Here is a 3,358-nt window from a genome sequence, read left to right as displayed (position 1 = left end):
AAAAAGAAAATAAATCATAAATATATAATTACAATATCTTTTATAAAAAAATACATTACCTTAAAATAAATAAATAAAATAAACTCCAAAATAATGTATTATCTTAAAATAAAAAATATTTTTATTGAGAATGAAATGTGTTTAATTTAAGATTTTTATATTTTTAATTTAATTATATACGGATTTGATTGATTGAGTTGAGTTTTGATCGAATAAAAAATTTTAAATCTATCATCCAATCTACTCTTAGTTGAGTTCATTATAATAAAATTAAATTAATTCAATGAGTCAATCTAATACACAAAAATTTAATTAGATTAAATTAAATTAAGCGGGTTTGGGATTGGATTCCATTCACTTGCATCCCTCTACTTTGAATCTACTTTGAATGTATGCCTTAAATTGTGTTTTAGGACCAATTAAACAATTGATCTACTTAGTGATTGAAGGTTTAAAACACACACACACAAAAGCAAGCTACATTTGACAAAGAATATCCAACAAAAAAATCTTTGAAAAAGAATAGCTAAACATGTTCAATGAATATGTTAGGCTATAGTATCTGACAAAATCTGACTTCAAAAGTGCTAGCTAGTAGCGAGCACGTTTTGTATCCTACATATTATTGGTTATAGATTTGGCTTTTAAATTAATTTAATTGCAATATTATGGGTGACCGTAAAAAGCCACCGAAGCACATAAACCAAAACTGATTACCAAGACATTTTAAAAAAGAACAGTCGCATTAGCCTTAGAAGCATTGAACGGGTAGACACAGCAGAGCTTTGAAGGATTATATATATATATATATATATATATATATATATATATATATATATATATATATATATATATATATAAATCTATGAATGTAACTATAGTATACTATAGACTATAGAGCTGGTACTATATATTTAAATTTTTGTAAGCTGATCCACAGCTGTCTCTTGTGTGTCAAGTAATTCTTTTAATAGTTACGGAATCACTAACTTACATACTATAAGGGGATAGAAAGAAGAAGCAGCTAGCATTCTACATGTTTCTTGTACATGTAAGAACATCAGAAAAGTTAAATTCCACGGACAATATATTATTGGTAGCAGATGCCAGAGGGGAGAACATGGCACTGGGGACAATAAGGAGGAGGAGGAACAAGACAAACTAATTAGGTTTATAAAATTTATATATATTTGTGTGTATCTGAAATATATACTTAGTAGGTCTTGCTAACTAGGGTCTAAGCATATTGATTAAAGAATTAAAAAAAAATATTTACTATATAAATCATAAAAGTATGAAAAAAATTATAAATAATATAATTTTTAACTTTTCAATAAAAAAGCATTTTCGTTTTAAATTTTTTAACAAATGTGCTCCTGAGGACATGGGTTATCATCTGCGATAATTAATTAGTACTAGTACTAATAATTAACTAATGCGTGTGCTGATCTGCATGTTTCAGTGAAAAAGTACAAATTAATATTAAATGTTAAACACTTGCAACTAATTAACACCCATTTGCCCATTTGAAATGCACCAATTAAAAGGCTAACAAAAATCTGTGTGAGTGTGTGTGAAGAACGAGAGATGAGTCAAAACAGGAGGACTAGTTAGTTGGGTGTGAGAATTAATGGAGTGGTTCTAGAAAAAGCTGGTGCATAAGCTAAGCTAGGCCCGGATTTGGGTATGTAGAAATTGGCAAAGGATTAAGAAGGGAAAGAGAAAAGCAGGGATTAAAAATGGTTAGAGATGGGAAGCTGCTTTATCGTGTAGAGTGTTGGAAGCAACAAGTGTGGGAATCCTGGTGTCAGATTTTATTGGACCCTCCTCTTTCTTCCCCCCTTGGTTTTGTGCACTCATCAGTACTGCCTCTGGCTGCAGTTGCAGTCTTGTGTGTTGTTATATATGCTTCTTCTGCCTCACTAGCTAGCTACCCTCTCTCTTCCTGTTTGTATGCAAGTGTCTCTCACGGTTAGATTCAACTCCATCACACTTCATTAATATTCCTTCCTTCAAATTGTGCAACCCCTTTAAATTTCATCATCATCATTTTATTATATACTACTATACGCTAGTACTTAATTAAGAAGACGTAACATATGTCTTCTTTTTACTTAATTAATTCAATTTTGCTTTAATTTTTTGTAATCTAGTTAGCTATATTCAGTTTGGATTGGGCACCTTATAAGTTATAACTTCACACACATATAATAGTATATATATAAGGTTAATTATTTTATTGTAAAGACAAGTTTGAATTGAAGTTGATTATTTATCGGGAGTGTGTAACTATATAGTGTCATTTTAGCATATATATGACCCCCCCTCCTTTTTATGTTAAAGGAAACTTTCTCTGCTTCTATAAGCTAATGCCTCGAATAGCACGTAAACTCTTTCAAGAACACAGCTATTGAATTGGTATTGGTTTTGGTATGTGGATGGTGAGAGTACTGCAGACAAGCATGTGCTGTGCAGCTAGCACTCTCTCAAGCAGGCATGTAGAGAGAGAGAGAGAGAGAGTGCAATAATGTGCTTACTAGCTAGAAGGGTTTGTTTTGTTTTGTTGGTGATTAGTTCTTGGATTTAACACAAGCAAACACGCATGTTATAGTTATACTATATTGTTTGTTCCCTTCCCATAACGGCAATGGAAAAAGGATTTTATATATATATATATATATATATATATATAAAATCCTTTTTCCATTCTTTTGCTCCCCTTTTAAGGAGAAAGGAAATGTTGGTTTGGTAACATTATTATTATTCCGCCGTTTATTTTTTTCTTTTTTCAGCTGCATCAATACAAAACATTCAAACACACTTTGATAAAATATCTCTCTGATGTGGTTCATACTAATAGGTTTTTGTCATGTGTGATACATGTGAGAATGTTTCACAACATTTTATTTTATTTGTTTATTCGTAATTTTGGAAGTTCTAATGTGGTGGTACCCGGGGTCTTCAGACTTTGGCTGACAAATTATTTAAGATCTATATGTATATCCTTCAAGAATTTAAAGAGAAATTCTTATATTATATATATACTCTTATGATCACATGACATATTTTAAGATTATTTTGATTAATTTACATTGACCTTCACTTAACATTACTTCACTGGACACAAGAAAATTCAAACTTACGACAAGTCTAATCTTGCTTTACACAAACTAATCCTGGCAAGTATTAATGTATTATTGTAGGTTATTAATGGAATACCTTTGTTCCTGATTTTCTATTGATTGTGACTTATTCTACTATGAGAAAGTTAGAGACTATAGGAGTACGAAAAAAGCTACGTGAGTTTGAAGCTTGACAAAGACTTTGATAGCCTATGAGGTGTGATCTTTTTTGTTTG

At 30.6% G+C, this 3,358-nt stretch overlaps 1 long non-coding RNA gene across 1 annotated transcript; it reads left to right on the top strand.

The window, feature by feature from the left end:
* Positions 1–901: 901 nt before the first annotated feature.
* Positions 902–2,619, top strand: LOC121174308 (uncharacterized). The gene is made up of 2 exons (XR_005890309.1): positions 902–1,971; positions 2,344–2,619. It is a non-coding gene; the product is annotated as an uncharacterized lncRNA (long non-coding RNA).
* Positions 2,620–3,358: the final 739 nt, after the last annotated feature.

The sequence above is a fragment of the Glycine max genome, chromosome 20 (genome assembly GCF_000004515.6).
Source record: "Glycine max cultivar Williams 82 chromosome 20, Glycine_max_v4.0, whole genome shotgun sequence".
Taxonomy (NCBI): domain Eukaryota; kingdom Viridiplantae; phylum Streptophyta; class Magnoliopsida; order Fabales; family Fabaceae; genus Glycine; species Glycine max.
The sequence above is the reverse complement of the archived record's forward strand: the minus strand, read 5'-3'. Positions and strand labels throughout refer to the sequence as shown.